Genomic DNA, 13,133 nt, shown 5'->3' with positions numbered 1-13,133 from the left:
CCAAAAAAGCATAATGACCAGAACCCAGACCCAGGTGGTTAGGGGCGATGAGGCAGGCAGGCAGAGTGGTTAGGGGTGATCAGGCAGGCAGGCAGAGTGGTTAGGGGCGATCAATCACCTCAAAGAGGGAGTCCCAGGCCACAGCCTGCGGGAGACATGCTCAGCGGCTGGGAAGGGAGGCGCTGCTGGCAGCGGTGGATGCCGCATGGTGCCTGCAGCCTAGCCCAAGCCCCCACCTTCACCCCCCCGCCTGCAGCTTCTGCAGGGCTGGACTGCCACTCCTCCTGCTATGAAGCCTGGGCATATCCCAGACCCTTCCATGACTGCGGGCTCTCTGCCAGGGCTCGGTCCCCTGACCGGATTCCCCCAGCTCGGCCCTGACTGCATTTGAGCTGAAATACGCTGACATCCACAACATTGGGGCCATGGTCACCCCTTTGCACTTCCTGGAGGTGAAACTGGGCAAGAAGCCTCCACCTGTGAAAAGTGAGCTAGATGAGGAAGAGGAGCGGAGGAAAAGGTGCCAGGAAAAGAACGAAGTGGCGGCAGACCCATGCAGAAACCAGAAGGAACGGAAGGAGTTTCTGCAGCGGGAATCTGAGTGGCTGGAGCTCATGAATGCGGAGCTGAAAACCCAGATGGAGGAGCTGAAGCAGGAGCGACAGCAGCTCACCCTGATGCTCAACCGGCGTCGTCAGGACCGACAGCGTTAAGACCCCCGGCTCAGAAGGCAACCCACTGCGGGAGCAGCTGGAGAAGAAGTGACCATGGGCTGGGAGGAGGAAGAGGAGGAGAAGGACTTGAGGAGAGGGAGGAAGAGGAGGGTCCCAGAGGGCTCTTCCCTGCTGCATGAAAAACTCTTCAATGAGGCTCAGCACAGCCAGCATTGGCCAGGCTTTTTTGTGAAACTCAGATCAGCCATCCCAGGGGAAGGAACCCAGGCTGATGAAACCCAGGACCAAGCGCTGTGACTAAAGTAGTCCTGAGGGGGGAGAAGCGGGGCTGTTCTGCCTTGGGCCAGGCTTGCAGGAGGCAGGACAGAGGCTCTGGGCCGGAGAGACACCCAACCAGGCAGCTGTGGGCACTTCTCCGGCCTCTCCACCAGGGCACCCACCCAAAGGACCTCCGAGCAGCCAGGAAAAGCCATGAGTTGCAACCAAAATTAGGCTGAGGATGGAACTCAGAGTGAAACTGCAATCTGCCTGCCCCCCAGCCCTGACACTGACCCTGACCCTGATCCTGATGTAAGGCTGGAGAAGAGCACAGTGCCAGGCCCTGCTGTACCCACCCACCGTGGTCCAGCTCAGTCCTGCCCGGAGTGGCAGCGGGGAGCACCCTCACCGGCCCTGCTGGAGTTGCTGTGGGCAGGAGGCATGGAAGCCCTTCCAAAGTACATGTTCACTGAATGCTTACAGACTGGCTGTCCTGATAGGACTTTCACATGTTTTTTATACTTCCTTTTTTAAAAAATACTTTTTACCAAAAAAAAAAAAAAAAATTATACAAGCAATATATAACTGGATTTCTATAATCACCCGATGTGATACAGTGTAAATATGCTATGGTTTGTTTGTTAGGAACAGATATTCAGCAGTTATGGCTCCTGCGTGTAACTTCTGAGTCTCTGGGTGTTGGGGGTGGCAGAGGCGGGTTGCGGTGCATTTCCATCCTGGTAAACCCGTCATAGTACTCAGTTCAGTATTGCTCAGTAAACATTACTCTTACTTAAGAAAAGAAAGAGGGAGGCCCAGGCCACCGGCCAGCGACACTGTGGCAGGTGTGCGGCTGGTCATCGATCGCTCCGCAGAGGGGGGCTCAGGTCAGCCAAGCCATCGCACCCTAAGCCTGTGGCCTGCAGAGGGAAGCAACCAGCGGCGGGGGAAGGGAGGGAACAGTGCTGCACAGATGGCAAGCAGTGGCAGCGGCATGGGCGGGGCCAGCTGCCAAAGCCAGCGGAAGGAAAGCCCTGATAGGCCCTGATCTCAGGCCAGGCCTAGGAACCCTACCCGAGGGGTCCTGTATTGTGAGAGGGTGCAGGCGGGCCTGAGGGACCGCCGAGTGTACAAATTTTCATGCACCAGGCCTCTAGTATTTTAATAACAATAATACACAATGAAAGCTTGTTGCTATTTCAAGACTCCCTCTCATTGCCATCAATCACTCAAGTGCTGTCAAGATATGCAGATATACGTAAACTTCATTTTAAAAATTTAAATATTAAAAATAAATTTAAAAATAAAATTCAAATATGTACTAAATTTAACTATTTAGGAAATGTACAGTTGCTCAACAAGACATTTTATAAAAATTGAACTTAAAATGCCAAAGTAAATAGAAATTAAAAATGTTCTAAGAAGTTGACATTTTCACCTAAAGACAGAAAATAATTTTTTCAGTGCTACAAGTTCATTTAACTCATAAAAAGGATTTATGTCCATTTCATTTAAATAGCAAACATCCATATATGGTTATGTATTTAGATGTTAATCATTCACTTATGCTTTAGAGTGGAAAAGTTGGGGTTCAAAAAAACTTAAAAATTATTGTGAACCATCACCAAACTAAAATCCATTAGAAAGTAACCCAAAGCATCACCAAGTATACCATTAGTTACTAGACAATAATATTTAATTTCTAAAATGCAATTTAAATGCAGCTTTTCAAGAAATTTAAAATGTGTTACTTTAGTCATATTTATTGAATAACGTTAATAATAGGGATATCTTGAAAATGAGAGATCCAGTGACTTAAAAAAAGATTGCAATTTTCTGTCTCCAATCTATATGTGCACAAATAATTAAGACTTTTTATTAGTGTGCCCTAGCCAATTAAGGACTCAGAATTTCACCAAATTAAACACGAGAATTATATCAGAAATCTGAAACCCAAGGGAAAAGATGATAATACAACTAACCTTAATTACATAAGTTGAAGTGCATGGCCTTGAGGTTTCTCTTGGAGCAGAATATCTACTGGGCACAAAACTACTAAGCTGTCCAGCACATGGTGTCTCCAGGACTGGCCTCACATTAAGAGTGCTATGCAAAAATCGGTTCTCCCCTTTCTGTAGCAGAAGTTCGGTTCTGACCTCTGTTAGCCTCTCCTGAGTCCTATGAAGATTATAAACAAAAAATGCTCAGTATTTTATTTTTCCCAAAATGACTTGCATTTTTTTAACTTGTCATAATAGTAAATGGAATTTCCTATTAAACAGCATTTTAACATCGAAAATGTGTCAAAGCAAACCTATTATATGCAAGTATAGCTTCTAAATTGTTCTAAAGAACTACTTATGTTTCCAGGGAGTGGGGGGAAGGGATTCCTAACTAAAAGTAATTCAAAGTAGGGCAGGGAGAGAAATGGCTCTCAATGATGTAGAGGGCAGAAACCGGTTTGGCTCAGTGGATAGAGCGTCGGCCTGCGGACTGAAGGGTCCCGGGTTCGATCCCAGTCAAGGGCATGTACCTGGGTTGTGGGCACATCCCCAGTAGGAGATGCGCAGGAGGCAGCTGATCGATGTTTCTCTCTCACCGATGTTTCTGACTCTATCTCCCTCCCTTCCTCTCTGTAAAAAATCAATAAAATATATAAAAAAAAAAATGATGTAGAGGACTTATCAGGGAATACTTTCTGCCTCTGGAAAGGTGGTACTTCCAGGATTTTTGAGGATGCCCTTGGACATGTTTAGTAAACAAGTTTAGAAATTTAAAAAGAAAAAAAAATCCCTTAAAAACATTGTCAAGCATTTGCTTTCACCGTCCTTGTGCAATACAGGTAGTACAAGGAGATATTAAGCATTTCACACCAAGGCATAATTTTGAGCAACATCCTCTAAGGAAGAACAAGATAACCTGGCTAGTGATCAAAATGAACTAAAACAGCTCCAGTCCATCAGCTTATAACATTGTTACCAAGGCATTGGAGGTGGGATCTGCCCTTTCCATCTTCCATTATTTTTAGCCACTTTGTCAATTATACTGCCCCTCACCCATATGTTAATCTTTCCCTATTTAACATGTATGTCTTTATATAGAGTAGAAAAACTATAACGGATAGTTTGTCTAAAGGCGCCCTCTAGTGATCATAAAAAATATCACATCAAGAAAGTAAAATTACCAAGTACCAGAATGTGTTGGAGTAACTTAACCCTTTGTGTTTAAGTTGTTATCTTAATATTTCTATTTAGGGGCGTTGTGACAAGCAGTTTTGTAATAATATCACCTTCTAAATTTTAGAGCTTCAAGACACTCAGCTTAAAGACTGGTAGTAGACCCAGTTAACTACATGGAAATATTAAGAGGAAAATTAAGGCACGTAAAAGCAAAAAAAAGGGGAAAGATGACACTGTCCTGCAAGAACATTCAAAGGGTAAGTTTATTTACTAACATCATTTTCCAAGGTTATACCATTTAGTTGGCTTTCACGCCCTACTAATCTCATGAACCTGAAATGATAAAAATTATGCTTTAAGTTTAGAGGCTAACTAATGAGTTACATTTATTTTCTCTCATTCTGCATTTGGCTTACTCAATTAGTTCATTTTCCAATAACTTTCTGCCTTTCAATTCTTCTAAGTAGAGTCGCTCATATTTTTCCAATTCGCTTCTGCTATCATTTAAAGAAATTTGCACTTTGGAGAGTTGTGATTCCAGATCTTTATTTCTGAGTTCCAAATGACTTCTCATTGAAGCATTACGATATTCTATTAACTGCTCAGAGAGTTCTTTAGATGCTATTTGTGTCTAAAACAAATTAAAAGGATACATTTTTAAAGTAAGTATAACCTAAACAAGTATAGTATATTTGTTTCCTTTAGTTTTGAGTCAATTAAATCTGACTTATAAAGTTAATCATTCTTCTATTAGTACTCATATCAGTTTAAAATTTTATAAGTTAAACAACATAACTTAATTCAAGAGTATGGAATAATTTTTTAAATTAGTTTTTTTCCCTTTTCTTTCCTAATAGTCTCGTTTTACATAAACTAGTCTCAAAAATAAAATGATCCTCTAGTAAGAATCATTTGGAAAGATCAAAATTTAGTGATAATAATGTTGGAAATTGAAATACTAAGCAGGAAAAACAAATGCCACCTTCTTTCCAGAAATAAAATGCAAAAACACTGTATATATCCAAAATGTAATTTGCAGTGAAATGAATTAGAGCACATTAAAGATCAATAAATTAACCTGTAAAATTTGATTGGCTTCTTCTAATTTGTCTTCTACATCTTGTTTTGCTCTTTCTTCAATTTTCTGTTTATACAGTAATACTTCACTGAGTTCTACCATGTTCATTTCCGTATGTCTTTTGAGGTTTACTATTTCTTGTTTCAACTTCTGTTTTTTGTTCTCTAGTTTTTCACATTTCTTTTCTATTGCTTTCATAGATAATAACTCCTGTTGAAGAAGTTTATTTTTTCCATCCAGACATGTACATTTTGAAGATGCAGTTTTCAGTTTTGCTGTAAGATCATCATTCTGCATGAATAAAATAATATAGTTTCATTTTTGAAGGAATTAGACTGAGAATAGTCTAACAATGTCAGTATAAAATTTTGGAATGAATTTAGTTAAATAATATGTTATCTGTACTATAGAAGAATCCTAGAATGTGGAGTATCAAATTTTTCAGAATTAAGAACAAAGTTAAACCCCCCAGGAGTCACACAAAATATATTTTTACCATTGTTGCCTTTGCCACACAACATCTGTACTTAATTTTATAATCTTTTCTCTATGATTGTGTCATGTCTGCTTCCTCAAGATGATTATGTCACCTTTTAGTAGAAAGTCTCCTACCTTTTCCCCCACTAAGTCTTCATAATTTTAATCAAGTTTTAGGGATATCATATTGAGGTATTTAGGCCTTAGTCAACATATGCCTCCCAAAAGAAGACTTTCAAATCAGGCTCTAGTTAACGAATCTTATAAATATGGATTCTAATGACACAAGCCTTTTACTTAACTACAAATGTTTGATTTCAATTTGAATTGCATTCCAAGAAGAAATGATTCCCAGGATTAAGGAGAAATCACATCTCTCACTGTGAAAGTTTAGGGAGATGAGCCCTACATTTTTTATAAACAAACAAACAAGCAAAAACCACAGCTTAATTCAATAGTGCTATCTTGTAACTCTTTGTTATTTCCCAGAAAATAAGAGAACATATTAAACAACAAAAACAACAAACTAGCTGGAATTTCAGTGGTAATGACTTAGGAAGAACTATTTCTTTTAGATGTGATTATTTGGTAACACAAAGTAAGTAGCGTGGAGTTTTTAAAACATGTCTACAAATTCTTTGGCACTGCTGCATGGAATAGGTGATGGCTTTGGTAAGTAACTGGTTTCTAGTGAATACATGTGGTGGAACTGCTATGTCACTTCCATGCCTGGTGATACAGCTTCAATCTGCCTTTCTCTCTCTAGGAAAGCTCACCCTGAGAACTCAGCCATTGTGTTGTGAAGAATGAAGCAGCCAGGTCACAGAGAGCTGAGCCTGCCCAGCTAACATCCCAGTCAAAAGCCTGTTGCAACTGACAAACATATGAATGAACAAGCCTTTAGATCAGTGGTTCTCAACCTTCCTCCCTTTAATACAGTTCCTCATGTTGTGGTGACCCCCAACCATAAAATTATTTTCGTTGCTACTTCATAACTGTAATTTTGCTACTGTTATGAATCATAATGTAAATATCTGATATGCAGGATGTATTTTCATTGTTACAAATTGAACATAATTAAAGCATAGTGATTAATCACAAAAACAATATGTAATTATATATGTGTTTTCCGATGGTCTTAGATGACCCCTGTGAAAGGGTCGTTCAACACCCAAAGGGGTCTCGACCCATAGATTGAGAACTGCTGCTTTAGATGATTCTAGTCCCCAGCTTCTAGTCATCACAGCTCATGGCAAGTGGAAAAGAAGTGAGCCTGGCCTAACTGCAGATCTGTGAACAAAAGAAATGCTGCTCTGGGCCAAAGGGTTTGGAAGTGGTTTATTATGAAGCAATAAATACCTGGCATAAATACTGATGCTAAAAAGAGTGCTGCCGCCCCTCCACACCTTCTCACTAAAAAAAAACCATGAACATATAGGAGTGCCTTATGAAATAGGAGATAGATAACTGGAACCTAACATAATGCAGAGTAGTGAGAGAATGACAACCAAAAGGGCCTCCAAGAAATGGTGAGTGGAGGCCTGATGGCCCCTGAGGAGGCTGCCAGCAAGGGCTTCTGGGCAAGTGAATAAAAAGACACTGAAACGAGGATGAAAGAGGATGCTCACATGAAGCAGCTAAAATAAAAATCTGTTAGAAACATAAGCTAAAGAAAGATTATTAAATATAAAAATCCAGGATTTATTGGTTTCTCATTTATAGCCTCCCCCACATGGCCAATTGTCAAATAATGCTAAAATAAAGAAATGGCTTCTGGGCTAAGATCAAATCTATGGTTTTTCCAGGAAAACATGGTCTAAGGATGAAGCCCATACTATAAAACCCTTAAGATCTCAGAAAGATTTAAGGCGGTGCCTCAAATTCCTTTAAGGATCATCCTATATAATAAAAGGCTAATATGCAAATTGACCAAATGGTGGAACAACCAGTCACTATGATGCACACTGACCACCAGGGAGCAGATACTCAATGCAGGAGCTGCCCCCTGGTAGCTCAGCCAGAAGATGGGCTCACAGCTGGCCAGCAGAGCGGTGGTGGCGGGAGCCTCTCCCTCTTCCTTGGCAGCACTAAGGATGTCCAAATGCCATGGGGAGTGAGCCTAAGCCATCAGTCAGATATCCTTCGAGGTCTCTTAGACTGCGAGAGGGCGCAGGCTGGGCTGAGGGGCCCTCTCCCCCCACATCCCTGAGTGCATGAATTTCGTGCACTGGGGCCTCTAGTCAGAATATAAGAAATTTAAAGGCATATAGCATAGTTGATCATGTTGAATGTAAAGTATAATTGAAAAATAAATTTTAAAAAGGAAAGGAATGAAGGAAGGAAGAAGGAAGGAAGGAAGGAAGGAAGGATGGAAGGAAGGAAGGAAGGAAGGAAGGAAGGAAGGAAGGAAGGAAGGAAAGAAGAAAGAAAGAAAGAAAGAAAGAAAGAAAGAAAGAAAGAAAGAAAGAAAGAAAGAAAGAAAGAAAGAAAGAAAGAAAGATTTTAGAGGTGTTGCTCCAGGAAGCCCAAGGTGAAGAGCTCATCTCAAAATGATTTGTGAGGGTAGTTTTTCTAGTGGCATAAACCCCAATAAAATTCACAAGAAACTCAAAGCCTTAAGAGACTTGTAGTAGCATAAACCCTTCTTGCTAACTTGGACTAAAGAAGACTAAACAGTATACCACAGAGGCCTGTGGGTCTTAGATGTTCTACAGGGAAGAGCAGGCTAACACAGGACATTTTTTATGAAGAGGACAGAATGCAGAGCTCAGAGGGTACAGAAAAAGGTTGTGGAGAAGCGTTCCAACATAGTTAGGACTAAATCCTACTCAAAGAAACGGAAACATACAGGAATATATCAGAATTTCTGTGGACTAATGTGACTCCCATCTTCTACTTCCAAATAGCCGTCTTTAGCAATTTAGCGAATGTTGGTGTGTGGGTGATAAATTACTTGTCTCTTTGGTTCTCAAGTCTGCATATTGAAAAAAATTATATTCAAAGGGGCTTTATTCAAAAAAACACAGCCCATCCCTGGCTGATGTGGCTCAGTTGGTCCTGAGTTTGCCAATTAGATACTTGATCAGGGCACATGCCAAGATTGTGAGCGCGACCCCTGGTAGGGGCTGTATGGAAGGCAGCTGGTTGATGTTTCTCCATCTCTCTCTCTCTAAAAATCAATAAAAACGTATATATTTTTTAAAAACCCACATCCCAGGCACCTCGTCCCCATCTGCACTTCATTCAGATGGTAAAATCTTGGACTGCAGCCTGGGCCTGATGCCCTAGTAATTGAGACTTGTGGGGGACAGGGATGGGTAGGGATGAAAGTATTTTTCATGTGAAAGGAGTATTTTAAAATGTGGCCGGTGCATAGATTATGCTGGTTTTTCAATGTGCTTTACATTTTAAAATATTCATTCCATGAAAAAAGGTAGAATATGGGTCAACCTTAGTGACTTGCTCCTAATAAACAAAATATGGTGAAAGTGATGCTGTGTGAATTTCAAGGCTGGGTTCGAAAAGGCGACACCGCTTCTGCCTGGCTCACTATCTCAGGCTGACCCCCACAAGTCTCCATTGCTATGGCATCAGGCACCAGCTGCAGTCCAAGATTTTACCATCTTAACGAAGTGCAGATGGAGGTGGGGTGCCTGGGATGTTGTGAAGAAGCTCAGCAACAGTGAGTGCCTAGGCGGTTCCAGGATAGATGTTCCAGCCGTCTCTCCGCACTGTCATCCCAACCAACCATCAGCATCAGCAACCAGACATGTTAGTGAACCACCATTCAAATGATTCCAGCCACCAACCATTGAACTGTCCAGATTGAAGCCGGAGGGACAGAGACAAGCTGTCCTGACCACACCTTTCCTCAGTGTAGGTTTGTGAACAAAATAAATGTTACTTACTGAAACCACGATATTTCAGGAAGTTTGTTAGGGAGAAACAAATAACCTTTTTGGATTTAAAAAAAAGAAAGATAATAAGAAACATAACATATACAGTAGAAATTATAGGCATACCATGTTTTACTGTATTTTCAAGATATTGAGTTCTTTCACAAGTGGAAGGTTGTGGCAACTGTGCTTCTAACAAGTCATAGGTGTCATTTCCCAACAGGCTCAGATGATGGTTAGCATTTCTTAGCAATAAAGCATTTTTAATTACGGTATCTACATTGTTCCCTTAGACATAATGCTGTTGCATACTTAATAGACTACAGTATCGTGTAAACATAACTTTTATATGCACTGGGAAACCAAAAATTTGTGTGGCTCCCTGTATTACGACACTTGCTTTATTGTAGTAGTCTGGAACCAAACCTGCGTTGTTTCCAAGGTCTGCCTGTAGTCTCCTTTGAAGTAGGATCTGATGAATATTGAGATTAATTTATTAATTTATTAATGACAGAACTAATGAGAGAAGTGGATAACTCGAAGAGACAGCAGTTTTTCTAGGGTTCTCCTTCAATTACAAATATGCAGGTGCATATCTTTGAAGTTTTCCTATAACTTCCAGGATTAAGGAAGACTAGCAAGGAGGCAAAGACTTGACGGGAAATAGTGGAAAAACAACTAGAAATAGTCAGTTTAATAACCAATATCGCCCTAACCGGTTTGGCTCAGTGTCAGCCTGCAGACTGAAAGGTCCCAGGTTCGATTCCGGTCAAGGGCATGTACCTTGGTTATGGGCACATCCCCAGTAGGGGGTGTGCAGGAGGCAGCTGATCGATGTTTCTCTCTCATCGATGTTTCTAACTCTCTATCCTTCTCCCTTCCTCTCTGTAAAAAATCAATAAAATATATTAAACAAAAGAACTCTTCTAAAAAATAACCAATATCATACCTTTTACCTTATTTTAATTAACTGAAATTCTAAAAGAGACAGTCAGCTTTAAATCTTTATTAATCAACCTAGTACTCCATCTTCATCTTCCTTTCTTCAGTGAGGAAATAGAAAACATTATGGAATCATTTTTAATCTCAGTAATGAAACAAATGTAGTAGTGCCCTTCGGCACTATTTAAATATAACTTCTCCTTTCCCTTTCCCTCAGGCTTGTTAGTATGGGAAGGTAAAACCATCTCATCTTTATGTTACACTTCAATGTTTCTCTACAGCACACACTTTGGCTTTGAAATTTTGAAATTCAAATGACCAATCTATTATTTGTCTCTGATAAGTTGAATACTACCTGGTTTTTAATAGCTCTAACCTTGACCTTTTTTCTTTGGATGGGATAAAACATATATCCCATTAATTATGTGTTAAGCTACAAAGTAGAGCTTAAGTAAAAGAAGCAGATACAGGGAACTGTGGCTTCTAAAAATATAGGATCTATGCAAGGAACAAGATTGGCACCAGTGTCATACAAAAGAACAAGGTCAAAAGAGGATCTACTTGTAAATGGCAAGATGATGGATTAGAGAGATTGCCCAAGAGGAAAGCTGACAGTCCAGATTTTATCTTCTTCCTAGACAGTAAAATCTATTGGCAAGTCTATGAAATATGAGTTAAACTTAATGAAGTAAAAGGCTGATTAAGTCAGCAACCATGATTTGCTGGAAATGGAAGTGAGGTGGAGACACTGGGTTTGAATTTAAAAGTTTGAATGGGGTGGGGGATGTACATTATCTTTGTAAGCCTACTTTCCTCTCCTTTCATGGAGTCAGTAAAATATAAGTTGGCCACAGGATCCTATAAGAAGCAAAATGTATCCACAGATGTAAAGATAAAGAAATTCCACTACACTGACTTTCTATTATTACATAAAAAATCTTGCAGTATGCAAGATGACTGGGAAAGACGTCCCATAAAATTTGATTACTGGCATAAGGACAGACATATATATCAATGAATTAGAAGGGAGAATCCAAACATTAACCCGCACATTTATGACCAAGTGCTAAAAACTTTATACTTATATTTGTATTTGATATATCTCCCCAGGGAAGGGAAGCAAAAGAAAAAAATAAATGATATTATATCACACCAAAAAGTTCTTGCACAGCAAAGGAAACCAACCATCAACAAAAGGAGGAGACAGCCTACTAAACAAGAGAGAATATTCATCAATCATACATCTGATAAGGGGTTAATATCCAAAGTTTATAAAGAACTGATACTACTCAACACCAAAAAATCTAACTTAAAAATGAGCAGAGCATATGAATACACACTTCTGCAAAGAGGACATACAGATGGCAAAGATGCTCAACATCACTCATCATCAGAAAAATGCAAATTAAAACCACAATGAGAAATCACCTCACACCTGTCAGAATGGCTATCATCAATAAATCAACAGACAAGTGTTGGTGAGGATGTGAAGAAAAGGAAACCCTCATGCAATGTTGATGGGAATGAAAAACAAAATGGAGGTTAAAGAAAGAATTAAAAATGGAATTGCCTTATGACCCAGAATTTTCACTTCTGGATATATAGTCACAGAAACTCAAAACACAGATTTTAAAGAACATATGCACCCCTATATTCATTGCAGTGTTATTTACAATAGCCACGCTATGGAAGCAGCTCAAGTGCCCATCAATAGACAAGTGGATAAAATTACATATTACTCAGCCGTAAACAAGAATGAAATAATACCATTTGCAGCAATATGAACAGACCTAGAAGGTATTATGCTAAATGAAATTAGTCAGTCAGAGAAAGACAAGCACCATGTGATTTAACTTATATGTGAAATATAAAGAACAATATAGAAGAACCCCCCCCCAAACACACACACACACACACACACACACACACAGAAGCAGACTCATATATACAGAGAACATACTGATGGTTGCCAAGGAAAGTAAGGTTGGTGCACTGGGTGAAAAAGGTGAAGGTGAAGGGATTGAGAAGTACAGACTGTAGTTACAAAATAGTCATGGGGATCTAAAATACAGCATAGGGAATATAGTCAATAATATTGTCATAATTATGTGTGGTGCCAGGTGCATATTGGAAATATTGGGGGGAGACAATTTGCAAAGTTTATGATTGTTTAAACACTATCTGTACACCTGAAACTAATACAAAATAATATTGAATATATACTGTAATTGAAAAACAGTTTTTAAATAAAAGTTAAAAACAAATTAAAAGAAACTAAGTAAAAAGAAGAAGAAGAAATAAACACTTGTAGCTGGCACTCAATGAAATGGCATATCATGATATCCTCCAGCATTAAATAATAATCTATATGTTTATATAACAAAAGTCTTGCAATAAGTGGATATCCTTCTGAAAAAATAAAGTTGGATCCAAACCTCTAACTTTGTATAAGCATAAATGCCCAAAAGTTCAAAAACTTAATATAAGATGATAAATTCTTGAAAGTAAAAAGAAGCCACAAGTGAATGAATTTTTGAGAGTTTCAGAATTGAAAAGGCCTTTCTCTGAACTACCCCCAAACCATAATGCATTAAATAAAATATTAACTCTAAATATACTTAAAAATTGA

The 13,133-nt window shown here is 39.5% G+C and overlaps 1 pseudogene; it reads left to right on the top strand.

Moving 5' to 3' along the window:
• Positions 1-262: 262 nt before the first annotated feature.
• LOC139006039 (jun dimerization protein 2 pseudogene) lies at positions 263-765 on the top strand (annotated as a pseudogene).
• The last annotated feature ends 12,368 nt before the right edge of the window (positions 766-13,133 follow it).

Source organism: Myotis yumanensis, unplaced genomic scaffold (assembly GCF_028538775.1).
Source record: "Myotis yumanensis isolate MYYU_CA2020_CCGP unplaced genomic scaffold, mMyoYum1.0.hap1 SCAF_1, whole genome shotgun sequence".
Taxonomy (NCBI): Eukaryota; Metazoa; Chordata; class Mammalia; order Chiroptera; family Vespertilionidae; genus Myotis; species Myotis yumanensis.
This window is presented reverse-complemented; position numbering and strand designations above follow the sequence as displayed.